This window comes from Nicotiana attenuata, chromosome 8 (assembly GCF_001879085.1).
Source record: "Nicotiana attenuata strain UT chromosome 8, NIATTr2, whole genome shotgun sequence".
Lineage (NCBI taxonomy): Eukaryota > Viridiplantae > Streptophyta > Magnoliopsida > Solanales > Solanaceae > Nicotiana > Nicotiana attenuata.
In genome coordinates, this window is record NC_031996.1 from 312,250 (window position 1) to 325,655 (window position 13,406).

Consider the following 13,406-nt stretch of genomic DNA (forward strand, 5'->3'; position numbering starts at 1 on the left):
TTTTTTATTACTTTTCCCACGGCATTCGTGGGAAATTACACTAGGTGAAACCACCAAACCCCCAGTGGGAAACTCACTGGGAATTACCCACGAATGTCGTGGGAAACTATTTTCCCACCAGCCAATTTTCCACCGAGCTTCTCCCCTGGGAAATTCGTGGGAATATTGAAATTTTCCACGGATTTCCCACCGATTCTTCCGTGGGAAATCGCTGGATTTCTAGTAGTGGTTAAGGTAAAACTCGGTTCATAACCGCGTTTTATATAGAATGGTAACTTTTTTTTTCACCTAAAAAAGTATTTTGAGTGCAAAAGAACCACATTTTAATTCTGGACTCGTCTCTTTATGATTCTTCTGAATAGAAGAAGTGAATCAGTTGTCTCATGATTAGCTTTGATATGCCTACTCCTTGTCAGAATTCTACTCCAAAGAGCACGACTCTGACCTATGCTACTACACTGTTCCCTGTGCCATGCATGTTCTATGTAATTCGATCAATTCTTCAAGTTTTCTAAAATTTTAAGGAAAGTTGTTCTTTTTTTGGGATTTTAGTGTGACACCATAATACGGGGAGTGTTACGGGGACAAGTGTTAAATTCAAAGGATCAAAGAGAAAAAGGAAAGTGAAGAGGTGAATGAACCTTCCCTAACAAGCATGTATAAAATATTGTTTGTAGCACGAGGCAGCTTGCAAGTCAAACCCAAATTGATTGGGCTTTACAAAGCTTATGTTTCAAGGAATTTTACGCAAATAGCCCATCATATTTATTATTTACTTTTTCTAACCGTATACATAATTTCTACGTCGATTATACATAATTATACACGTATAATATATAACTTATGCATATATATAACTATTTTTTGTTTAAGCATTTTGGTGGGCGGCTATTTGGGTAAAGATCCCATGTTTCAAATGGGCCATTGTTTCAATCTAAAGTGACTCAGTACGATTCACTTTATGTATAAAACTAAAAATAAATTATCTACCAAACTCATGGGTGGTCCTTTCATAAAGTAAGTAAAGCAACCGTTTTAAGCCCCATATTTGTGGGGGGGCCCATTTTTTGTTACACCTATTTAGACTAGAGGAATTTATGGAGTCTGCCTATTAAGCTAAAACTAATTACCCGGTTATACCCACTTGGATAATAATTACTATACATACCTACTCCACATAAAATTATTACCCGTCCATCCATTAAGAAAGTCTTTAAAGGCTTCGGGGGCAACGAATCTATACCTAACCTATACGGGACCTTTCTTCCTTCAATCCAAAGTAAGAAATACTTTATTTCTCTCTTCATCGATTTTCTCTCTTTGTTCTTACTTCTATTTTTATAAGTCAAATCGTTTATCTTATAGGCTATATTTTTATAATATTCACAAAGTAAAATATTGATAATTAATGGGAGCAAGGAGTAGCAGTTTTTTTTTTAGTTATGTGATGATTTTGAGTGTACAGAAAAATATATTTGCTCAATATCTATAAATTATGATTCAATTAACTCACTACACGCATGTAGTTTAATTTTCTCTTGCTGAATGAAATCATCGCTTATTGAATACCTTTCATCGCCACAAAGTGCTCTCTCCCTCCCTATACATTTATATTTTCTCGTCGCTAATTATTCTAGTTCGAGTCATTTTCCGAAAAAATTTAATTATGATTCTGTTGCTATTAAATATTTCTTATAGTACCTTTTGGAAATTCATACTGAAATTTGATCACAGTTGGAGCTGAGTTGAAGTTATCGAGATAGAAATTTTAGCTGAAAATCGAAAAAGAACACAGTTATCCAACAGTATACTACTATGGTATACAATATGTTGTAGAAGTATATAGCTATACTACAATAGTATACTGTTATAGTATATAATATACTACAACAGTATATTGTAATAATCGAAGAAGAACACAGTTACCTAACAGTATACTGCTACAGTATACAATATACTATAGGAGTATATATACTGCAACAGTATACTATTATAGTATACAATATATTGTTGTAGTATATGTAATAATATGCAATATAATATAACAGTATGCTGTAATAGTATACAATATACTATAATAGTATACCTATTACCCGTAAATTCACTTGCATTTTCCCTTTTAAAAATATATTATAGTATGCTATATAATGTAGCGGTATACTCTTACAATTAGATCCTTTTAGAATTTTTTGAAATTTTTATTGACAACTGATATTATTTCAGTTTAATAATTGAATTAAATTTTTTTTTAAACTCTTTTGCTATACAATTGTATACCCTGTTGGTATATCTATATANGTTATTATCGCTGTTTCCCCAATTATGGCTATCTTAAACATGTTTTAGATCTATTTATATTAATTAACTGTCTAAAAGAGGTGTCTCGTTTGTTCTGGCTGGCCTTGTCTTCACTCGAGGCACCATCACGATTGGGTTCGGGAATTGGGTCGTGACAAATTGGTATCAGAGCCTAGGTTACATAGGTCTCGCGAGTCATGAGCAGGTTTAGTAGTGTCTCGCGGATCGGTACGGAGACGTCTGTATTTATCCTCGAAAGGCTGCATAACCTTTAGGAAAAACTTCAAATTCTTGAAATTCTTGTCGTGCGACTTTGTTGATCCGAGAACTAAACTTCTGTATTCTATTCTCTCGCAGATGGCGAGGACTCGCGCTACCGGACGAGGTGGACGACCACCAGTGCCACCCACTGAGGCCACCAGAGGCTGTGGACGCGGTCGTGGTCGTGGTCGTGGTCGTGGTCGTGGCAGAAGCAGAGCGGCAAGGGCAGCACCTGTTGATCCACCCGCTGCCCCAGCTCCGAATCAGGCTCCAGCAGCACCAGTTCAGGCACCAGCTGTGCCCACCAGTGCCACCCACTGAGGCCACCACAGCGGCAGCTACTTCGCAGGCCGGGGGAGGCACCCAGACCCCCACTGCTCGCACACCTGAGCAGGTAGTGCAGGGACTACAGACGCCAGAGGCACCTCCAGCTCAGCCGGTTGCACCAGTGCAGGAGTTCAGGGTTCCAGTTATGCCGGAGGATGAGCAGCGTCGTCTTGAGAGGTTTGGTAGACTCCAGCCTCCGACATTCAGTGGTGCTGAGGGCGAGGATGCCCAGGGTTTTCTTGACAGGTGTCAGCGGATGCTCCGTACAACAGGGATTCTTGAGTCTAGTGGTGTGGCATTTACCACCTTTCAGTTTACTGGGGCTGCCTTCACTTGGTGGGAGGCGTATGAGAGGCGTAGGCCGGTTGGTGCAGCGCCTTTGACTTGGCAGGAGTTCTCCACTCTCTTCTTTGAGAAGTATGTACCGCAGTCCTACAGGGAGGAGCTGTGCAGACAGTTTGAGTGGCTGTGACAGGGAGATATAACGGTGTCCCAGTATGAGGCGAGGTATTCTGAGTTGGCTCGTCATGCCGCCTGGATGGTCCCGATAGATCGTGAGAGGATTAGGAGATTTGTTAATGGCCCTAACTACCATCTCTGTGTTCTTATGACTAGAGAGAGAGTATTGGGTGCTACGTTCGAGGAGGTGGTTGATATCGCTCGAGAGATTGAGACGGTTCGCCGTCAGGATCGAGAGGAGAGGGAGGCCAAGAGGCCTCGAGGTTCTGGCAGTTTTAGTGGTGCTCCTTCGAGGGGCCAGTTCCAGCATGGTAGAGGTCGTTCTTTCAGGCCTGCTCAGTCAGCCCGTCCAGAGTATCGTGGGGCATCTTCAGGTCGTGGTTATCATGGTTCTTAGCAGGGTCAGCCTTCACTTAGCGCCCTTCCAGCCCAGAGTTCATCTCGTGCCCCGTCAGCTCAGGGTTCTTCTATGCGGAGCGCATCAGTTGGTCACTCCGGTGCGAGGGGTTCCCTTCAGTCCCCTCCTCCAGCACCTGGGAGTTGTTTTAAGTGTGGAGAGTTTGGGCATGTCTGGAGGCAGTGTCCTCGTCGTATTGCCAGTTCATCTCATCAGAGGGGTCAGCTCTTGTCTTCTGTTCTAGTTACTTCACCACCCGCCCAGCCAGCTAGGGGTGGAGGTTAGGTAGCCAGGGGTCGCTCCAGAGGGGGAGGTCGATCAGGCGGTGGCCAGGCCCGTTTTTATGCTATTCCAGCAAGACAGATGCCATTGCTTCAGATGCTGTCATTACAGGTATTATTTCAATCTTCCACAGAGATGCCTCTGTCTTATTTGATCCCGGTTCCACCTATTCTTATGTGTCTTCGTATTTTGCTCACCATTTGGGTACGTCCCGAGGGTGTCTTGCCTTACCTGTCCACGTATCTACCCCGATGGGCGATACTATTGTTGTAGACCATGTGTACCGGTCATGTGTTGTGACTATTGGGGTTCTGGATTGGTTATCTCCGTGTCATGCTATTCTAGACTGTCATGCTATTCTAGACTGTCATGCTAAGACAGTCACTTTGGCTATGCCGGGTGTACCGCGGATCGAGTGGCGTGGTGTGACTGATTATGTTCCTAGTAGAGTGATTTCCTTCTTAAAGGCCCAACGTATGGTTGGGAAGGGCTGTCTTTCATATTTGGCTTTTGTGAGGGATGTTGGAGCTGAGACTCCTAGCATTGATTCCGTTCCAGTTGTGAGGGAGTTTCCCGATGTATTTCCTGCAGACTTGTCGGGCATACCACCGGACAGGGATATTGATTTTGGTATTGACCTGGTGTCGGGCACTCAGCCCATTTCCATTCCGCCATATTGTATGGCACCAGCAGGTTGAAAGAGTTGAAGGATCAACTTCAGGAACTCCTGGATAAAGGGTTCATTCGGCCTAGTGTGTCACCATAGGGTGCGCCGGTTCTGTTTGTGAAGAAAAAGGATGGCACAATGAGAATATGTATTAATTACATGCAATTGAATAAGGTAACAGTGAAGAACAAGTACCCTCTGCCCCGTATTGATGATTTAATCGACCAGCTTCAGGGAGCGTGGGAGTTCTCCAAGATTGATCTTCGTTCGGGCTATCACCAATTGAAGATCAGGGATTCAGATATTCTTAAGACCGCTTTCAGGACTAGATATGGTCACTACGAGTTTCTTGTTATGTCTTTCGGGCTGACTAATGCCCCAGCAGCGTTCATGCATTTGATGAACAGTGTATTTCGGCCTTATCTGGATTCGTTCGTTATTGTTTTCATTGATGATATTTTGGTGTATTCGCGTATTTAGGAGGAGCACGCGGAGCATTTGCGAGTTGTATTGCAGAGGTTGAGGGAGGAGAAACTTTATGCAAAGTTCTCCAAGTGTGAGTTTTGGCCGGTTCAGTGGCTTTCTTGGGACATGTGGTGTCCAGCGAGGGTATTCAGGTTGATCCGAAGAATATAGAGGCGGTTCAGAGTTGCCTAGACCGTCCTCAGCCACAGAGATTCGTAGTTTCCTTGGTTTGGTGGGTTATTATCGCCGGTTTGTTCAGGGATTTTCCTCTATAGCATCGCCCTTGACCAGGGTGTTTCATTTGTATGATCGGACGAGTGCGAGGAGAGCTTTCAGAAGCGCAAGACATCTTTGACCACAACTCCAGTATTGGTTTTGCCATCAGCTTCAGGTTCTTATACAGTGTATTGTGATGCTTCGAGAGTTGGGATTGGTTGTGTATTGATGCAGGAGGGTAGAGTGATTGCTTATGCTTCTCGTCAGTTGAAGCCCCATGAGAAGAACTACCCTGTTCATGATTTGGAGTTGGCTGCCATAGTTCATGCATTGAAGATTTGGAGGCATTACTTGTATGGTGTATCTTGCGAGGTATTCACTAATCATCGCAGTCTTCAGCATTTGTTCAAGCAAAAGGATCTTAATTTGAGGCAGCGTAGATGGTTGGAGTTGCTTAAGGATTATGACATCACCATATTGTATCATCCGGGAAAGGCCAATGTAGTGGCCGATGCTTTGAGCCGAAAGGCAGTGAGTATGGGGAGTTTGGCGTACATTCCAGTTGGGGAGAGGCCCCTTGCAGTTAATGTTCAGGCTTTGGCCAATCCGTTTGTGAGATTAGATATTTCGGAGCCCAGCAGAGTGTTGGCTTGTGTGGTTTCTCGGTCTTCCTTATATGATCGTATTAGAGAGCGCCAATATGATGATCCGCATTTGCTTGTCCTTAAGGACAGGGTTCAGCATGATGATGCCAGAGACGTGACCATTGGTGAGGATGGTGTGATGAGAATGCAGGGCCGGATTTGTGTGCCAAATGTGGATGGGCTTAGGGAGTTGATTCTGGAGGAGGCCCATAGCTCGCGGTATTCTATTCATCCGGGTGCCGCGAAGATGTATCAGGATCTGAGGCAGCACAATTGGTGGAGAAGAATGAAGAAGGATATTATGGGATTTGTGGCTCGGTGTCTCAACTGTCAGCAGGTGAAATATGAGCATCAGAGACCGGGTGGCTTACTTCAGCGGATGATTATTCCCGAGTGGAAGTGGGAGAGAGTCACTATGGATTTTGTGAGTGGTCTTCCTCGGACTTTGAAGAAGTTCGATTCGATTTGGGTGATTGTGGATCGGCTGACCAAGTCCGCGCACTTCATTTCGGTGTGTACTACCTATTCTTCGGAGCGACTGGCAGGGATCTTTATCCGGGAGATTGTTCGATTGCATGGTGTTCCAGTGTCTATTACCTCAGATAGAGGTACTCAGTTTACCTCTCAGTTTTGGGGGACTTTTCAGCGAGAGTTGGGTACACAGGTGGAGTTGAGCACATCATTTCATCCTCAGACGGACAGGCAGTCCGAGCGTACTATTCAGATATTAGAGGACATATTGCATGCCTGTGTTATTGATTTTGGAGGTTCTTAGGATGAGTTTTTGCCGCTTGCAGAGTTTGCCTACAACAACAGTTATCAGTCGAGCATTCAGATGGCTCCGTATGAGGCGTTGTATGGGAGGCGGTGTAGATCTCCAGTTGGTTGGTTCGAGCCCAGCGAGGCTAGGCTATTGGGGACATATTTGGTTCAGGATGCCTTAGAGAAGGTGAAGCTGATTCAGGAGAGGCTTCGTACAACGCAGCTGCGTCAGAAGAGTTATGCGGACCGGAAGGTTTGAGATGTGTCTTATATGGTTGGTGAGAAGGTCTTGCTGAAGGTTTCGCCCATGAAGGGTGTTATGAGGTTTGGAAAGAAAGGGAAGTTGAGTCCGCAGTTTATTGGACCTTTTGAGGTACTCGGGAGGATTGGGGCGGTGGCTTATATGCTTGCTTTGCCACCCAGCTTGTCGGGCGTGCATCCGGTATTTCATATTTCTATGCTCCGGAAGTATGTTGGGGACCCGTCCCATGTTTTGGACTTCAGCACGGTCCAGTTGGATGATGATTTGACCTATAATGTGGAGCCAGTGGCTATTTTGGGTTGTCAGGTTCGAAAGTTGAGATCAAAGGATATAGCTTCGGTGAAAGTGCAGTGGAGGGGTCGGCCCGTGGAGGAGGCTACTTGGGAGACCGAGCGGGAGATGCGGAGCCAATATCCTCACCTGTTTGAGGCTTCAGGTATGTTTCTTGACCCGCTTGAGGACGAGCGTTTGTTTTAGTTGAGGAGGATGTGACGACCCGGCCAGTCGTCTCATGAGTTACCGCTCCGTTTCCCCCATTTTTAGCTTCTTTATGCTTCAATATCCCGTATCTTATGTGACCGAGTTGGTTTGGAGAGGTTTTGGTAGGAAATGAGACACTTAGTCTCTTTAAGGTAGGGTTGGTTTGGAAAAGTCAACCGGATGTTGACTTGTGTTTTAGAGGGCTCGGATGTGATTTCCGGTGATTCGGTTAGCTTCGGGAGATGATTTGTGACTTAGGATTGTGATCGTAAGTGGTTTTGGAGGTCCGGTGTAGAAATTAGCTTGTTTTGGCGAAGTTAGTATTTTGGCGATTTCCGGTTGGTAGGTGAGATTTTGATCCGAGGGTCGGAATGGAATTCCGAGAGTTGCCGTAGCTTCGTTAGGTGATTTGGGATGTGTGTGTAAAAATTCAGCCCATTCGGAGGTGATTTGGTTAGGTTTTTGATCGAATGCGTGTTTCGGAAGTTTTTGAAGAACTTAGGCTTGAATTCGATGAGAATTGATGGTTTTAGTGTTGTTTGAAGTGTTTTGATTATTGGAACAAGTTTGGATGATGTTTTAGGATGTGTTGGTACTTTTGGTTGAGGTCTCGAGGGCCTCGGGGTGATTTCGGATGGCTAAACGGGAAGTTTGAGTCTTGGAGAGATTGCAGAAATGCAGCAGATGTTGCAGGTTAGATTTGGCGTTGGGGATGGGGAGGGTGGGGCCGCGATCGCATAGAAGGATTTGAGCAGGCCGGAGTTTTACTCTACGCGTTCGCAATAGATGGTCCGTGATCGCGGAAGGGAAGTTATTGGTTCTTCGCGTTCGCATTGAGGAGTCCGCGTTCGCGTAAGAGGACCTGGGGACCCAGCTTATCTGTTCATCGCGTTCGCACCAGGAAGATCGCGTTCGCATAGGCCAATTTGGAGGCCTTGGAATATTGCTCTTCACGATCACGAGCCTGGGGCCGCGATCACATAGAAGAAAAACACAGCTGGGCAAAAGGGTTTTTAAAACATTTCCTCCGCGAGTCTAAGTCATTTTTCCTCCATTGTTGACCATTTTGAGAGCTATTTGGGAGAAACTGAAGAGGGTTTCGAGGAAGATTGATTGGAGGTAAGTCCTATGAACTAAAAACGTGATTATTATGTGAAATTAAACCTGAAATTCATGGAAACTTGGCTAAAATTGGAAGAACTAGGGCTTGGGATTTTGAGAATTTTAAATTAAGATTTGAAGGGTCATTTGAGCTCGGATTTGAGAGTTCTTGGTATGTATAGACTCGTGGCGAGATAAGGAACCCGTTGATGTAAAAATTTCTGAATTTCGAGAAGTGGACCCAGGGTCGGGTTTTGCAAATTTCGGGATTTTTGATGTTTTTCGATTATTTTCGATTGGGTTTTGTTCCCTTAGCCTATTGTAACGTATTCGTTGTGGTTTTGGTCAGATTCGACGCGCGAGGAGGCCGATTTGAGAGGCAAAGGCATAGCGAGCTAGAGTTTTGGCCGGCTTGAGGTGAGTAGTGATTGTAAATGATGTCCTGGGGGTTTGAAACCCCGGATTTGCACAACGTAGTGCTATATTGAGGTGAAACACGCGCTTAAATGACGAGCGCGGGGTTGTTTACTATTGGGGATTGTGACTTGGTCCGTCCCGATTGATGTTTTTACCGCGTATTTGACTGACACTTGTTTTGCTATCATCGTGATTTGAGTTTATTGCCATATTTGGGCTTCATGCCGACTACTTGAATCCTTCGTGGATTTTTGTCACTGTTTCCTCACTATTTTGACATATTACTTGAACTCAGTCCTATTGATTAATACTGCTTTACAAACTCAGCCACTTTTACTGAATTTTTAGACTTAAATGATATTTCCAATGTTGTGTGGGCTGAGCACTAATGTTTTACTGATGCCCGAGGGGCTTGTGATGATTTTTGGACTGAGTGAGGCCGAGGGCCATATGTGAGGATATGCTGAGTGATATGAGATACTTTACACGCCACGAGGTGGCTTGAGTGATGGGAGGCCGAGTGATGTGAGGTCGAGTGCCGAGTGATGATGTCACGAGGTGGCTTGATATAGCGCTTGGGCCGTAAGGGGCCCCTCCGGAGTCTGCACACCCACAGTGAGCGCGGGTACCCATATGATCTGAGAGTGAGCCCGAGGGGCTGATACTATGCTGAGTGACTGAGAGTGAGCCCGAGGGGCTGTTACTCTGCTGAGTGACTGAGAGTAAGCCCGAGGGGCTGTTACTATGCTGAGTGGCTGAGAGTGAGCCCGAGGGGCTGATACTGTTCTGAGCGATTGATACTGAGCCCGAGGGGCAGATTTCTACTTGCTATTTACCTGTTGTTTTATCTGATTTACCTATTTTTTTAAAGAGATTTCATTTGATTCTTCACGGTTTTTACTGCTTTAAGTGATTTACTGCCTGTTATAGAATTGCTTTGTGCCTTTATGTGTTTTCATGCCTTCAGTCATTATTTATAATTATTACTCACTGGGTCGGAGTACTCACATTACTCCCTGCACCGTGTGTGCAGATTCAGGCATAGCAGAGTCCGCTCCTAAGCGCTGATCCTTCCAGACCAGGCAGTGATTTCGAGTTACGAGGTAGCCGTTGACGTCCGCAGCCCCGTGTCTCCCCTATCCTCTATCATTTATGTTTTCTTCAGACTATTGTATCGGACTTCATACTTTGTAGACTTATAGAAGATTCTGTAGTAGCTCATGACTTGTGACACCCCGGTTCGGGCTGTGTCGGGATGGGTTTTCCTTGTTATTATCGTCGTTTCCGCAATTATGGCTATCTTAAACATGTTTTGGATTTGCTTATGTTAATTAATGATTTAAAAGAGGTGTTTTGTTTGTTCTGGCTGGCCTTGTCTTCACGAGAGGCGCCATCACGATCGGGTTCGGGAATTTGGTCGTGACAAACGATTACTAGGTTTCAAATCTTTATAGGTTCAATCCCCAACAACGATTACTGGGTTTGAATCATTTTCACGTTGTTTCACCCAGAATGTTTGAACCCAATTATTTTGAACTTCATGAATCGTTCCTAGATTTTACACTCGTAAAGATTAAAAAATCAAGAAACTTTCCTCGGACTTTAGATTCTAGTGCCAACGGTTAGAGTTGTATTCCAAATTTTAGTTGGGGGCGAAAATGTCAAAATAGACCACTGGCTATTTTGCCATTGCAATTTAAAACATGGCTAAAACTCTAACAGCCGGCCTAAAAAGTGACTAACCCATCTATTTTTTTGGGCATTTGGTGGTTTTTTGGGCCAAGTTCAATGGCAGTAGGGCCATCCATTGGGCCTAGACTTTGATAAGAATATGTAAGATCTTTCCTTTTTCTTTTCGAATAATTAACCTAAATCGTCATCCATTCAAACGCTTAAATTGAAAATAGCTGGCGAATGTACATTATATATATAGTTCGTTTTAATAATATTGTGACTATATTTCTTGAGCCGAGAGTCTATCGGAAACAATATATCTACCTTCACAAGGTATAGATAATGTGCATACATACTATCCTCCCTATACTGCACTTGTGGGATCACACTGAATTTGTTAGTGGTGTATATTAACTGCGTATAATTAGCATATAATCTATGTATGTCAATAAGAAAAAGTAAACAGTAAATCTGTGTGATGACCCAAAAGGTCATCACTTGCTTTTAAATTAAATCCTGTGTTTCTGAGACTTTGAAAACCTCATTTAGAGTCACCTCGATTTGCGTGCGCAATCCGGGCGCATAGCCGGAAAGCTTAAATATGAAAATCTGTGAAAAATGATAAAAATTTGGCTAATAAATGAATTAATTTGACTTCGATCAACGTTCTGGCCGGAATCGAATTCCGAGGTCCCAAGCCCGAGAAATGAATTAATAAAGGAAATTATTTTCTGATTGTTTAAGGAAATTTGAAATGAAATTTGTTTAGAACATGGTGGTATCGGGCCCGTATTTTGATTCTGCCGCCCGGTACAGGTCTTATATATGATTTAAGTCATTTCTATAAAATTTGGTAAAAAACGGATGTCGTTTGACATGATTCGGACCTAAATTGCTAAAGTTGATGTTTTATGAAGTTTGAGAAAAATCCTTTGATTTTGAGGTTTAATTCGTGGTTATTGAGGTTATTTTAGCGATTTGATCGCATTGATAAGTTCGTATGATGTTGTTGAGTTAGTACGTGTGTTTGGTTAGGAGCCCTGATGTGTTTCGGGAAATGTTTCGGGAAGTTTTGGACTTAAGAAAAGTTGCAGAAACAACTGATCTGGTATACTGATGCTTTCTTCTTCGCGTTCGCGGGAGAACCCACGCGAACGCGATGCATTAATTTTTATTGAAGGAAAATCCTTCTACGCGAACGCGTAGCTCAGGTCGCGAACGCGAGGCAGTGGGGGGTTATCCCTTCGCGAACGCGGTAGTGGCCACGCGAACGCGAAGGCCAAGTGGGCCTGGGCAAGAAGTGGGGCAATTATCCTATGCGAACGCGACATCTTGAACGCGAACGCGAGGCTCGAGGAGTTTCTACTCCGCGAACGCGAAGGCTTATCCAGCCTAACCCATCGCGAACGCGAAGAACATTTTTGCCCAGTGATTTTTAAAAGACCAAAACAGAACACTTACGGGATTTTTATAAAATTTCACGAACCTCTTCTTCTCCAAAGCTCTTAGGCGATTTTTTAAGCATTTCCTTACCATAATCTCTTGGGTAAGTAATCTTTAACTTGTTTTCTTCCATTTTTATCAACGCCCACTAGATTTCTAGGCCTAAAACATGTGATTAAGGGTAGAAAATTGGGGAATTGAGTAGAGTTAGGGCTTTTTGATTATTTGGTAATTTGGCCTCGTTTTGGGGTCGGATTTCAAAACAAATTATATATTCGGGCTCGTGGGTGAATGGAGAAGCGGATTTTGGTTCGAACTTCGTGTTTTGACCAAGCGGGCCCGGGGTCGATTTTTGGATTTTTGGGAAGAATGATTAAAAAGCTATAATTGAGCATTGGAATTGGATTGTTTAGCATTTATTGATGTTATCAAGTCTATTATGTATAGATACGATTGTGTTGGAGCCAAATTCGAAAGGAAAGGCGGTATTTGAGGATTGAATTGGCCGTGGATGTTCGAGGTAAGTGTCCGGTCAAACCTTAGCTTGAGGGATTAGGAGTTGTGTACTATTTCCTAATTGCTTCTTGTTGAGTACGACGTATAGGCATGGTCACGAGTATCTATACGTTGATGTCGAGCATGACCGTGAGTCTTGAATTGATAGATGTTGTGTTCTTAAATGTTACTAGATGGTTCTCGATATTGAGCAAGATTTAGTTTAATTTCGTGGATTTTATTTATGATTGAGTGTCGGTACTAATTGAGTTGAGTTGAGTTAGGATTGGTTTTAGCTAATTCTCCCTTACCGGGATGTTTATCTTGATATTGTTGCTCCCTTGCCGGGAAGTCATTACATTGCTTTTGTTCCCTTGCCGGGACGTTATTATATTGCTTTTGTTCCCTTACCGGAATTCCTTGTGATTTTGTGTTGGCCTGCAAATGGGATCGGGTGGTACACCTACCACGAGATATGATGAAATAGGATCGGGTGGTACGCCTACCACGAGATATGATGAAATGGGATCGGGTGGTACGCCTACCACGAGATATGATGAAATGGGAGCGGGTGGTACGCCTACCACGGGATATGAGAAATGGGATCGGGTTGCACGCCTGCAACGAGATGTGAACTAAAAGTGTAAATTGCCTTTGTTTTCCTTATCTTTGATAGAAGTTGAATCTTTGGTTTCTTGATAATTCTCTTGAGATTCTGTTTTATCTGTTATTCCCGAAGCTTGTTTCCCCTTCCCA